Here is an 851-nt window from a genome sequence, read left to right on the forward strand (position 1 = left end):
AGGCAGGCAGATTTCTGAATTCTTTTGGAATGTTATATATATATATATATATATATATATATATATATATATATATATATATGTCTTCCTGTCTCCTAAGATTTATGGGGCTGGGGTCACTGGGTATTCATAGGATAACCAAAAGGGGATAAATAAGTGGTTTGATATGTAAGTAAGAAAGTGGGCTTTTGTTCTGTATGAGATGAGCTAGCAGAAAGTGGTAGCGGTTCTTCTTTACAATATTTCTCTATGCAGAGCTGAATTGTCTAGAGATCTCTGGAGAGAAAAAACAATTTTTCACATTTTTTTTATAACAGGATTTCTGATTTTAGTCAGAAAATCAAAGGAGAATGACTACAGCTCTTTTAGAATGTTTTCTTCTGGCTTTCTGATTTTGACCAGAAAACCCAAGAATTACTTTTAGAATTTTTCTAACAGGATTTCTCACTTCATTGGAAGATCCAGAAATAAAAGCACACACTTAGGAACACTTGATCTTTGACAAAGAAGCCCAAAATATGCAATGGAAAAAAGAAAACATCTTTAGGAAATGGTGCTGGTCTAATTGGCAGTCGCTATGTAGAAATATGAAAATAGATCCATAATTGTCACCTTGCACAAAGCTCAAGTCCAAGTGAATCAAAGACCTCAACATGACACCAGATACACTGAATCTAATAGAAGTGAAAGTGAGAAAGAGCCCCGAATTCATTGACACAGGGGGTGGGGGTGATTTCTTCAACAGAACTCCAATGGCTCAGGCTCTAAGATCAAGAATTGATAAATGGGGCCTCATGAAATTGAAAAGCTTTTGTAAGGCAAAGGACATAGTCAATAGGACACATTGGCTG

General features: G+C 35.5%; 1 non-coding gene across 1 annotated transcript; it reads left to right on the plus strand.

Moving 5' to 3' along the window:
• Positions 1–348: 348 nt before the first annotated feature.
• Positions 349–411, plus strand: LOC115029606 (U7 small nuclear RNA). The gene has a single exon (XR_003835175.1). It is a non-coding gene; the product is annotated as a U7 small nuclear RNA (small nuclear RNA).
• Positions 412–851: the final 440 nt, after the last annotated feature.

This window comes from Mus caroli, unplaced genomic scaffold (assembly GCF_978045245.1).
Source record: "Mus caroli unplaced genomic scaffold, Mus_caroli_1 scaffold_17, whole genome shotgun sequence".
Lineage (NCBI taxonomy): Eukaryota > Metazoa > Chordata > Mammalia > Rodentia > Muridae > Mus > Mus caroli.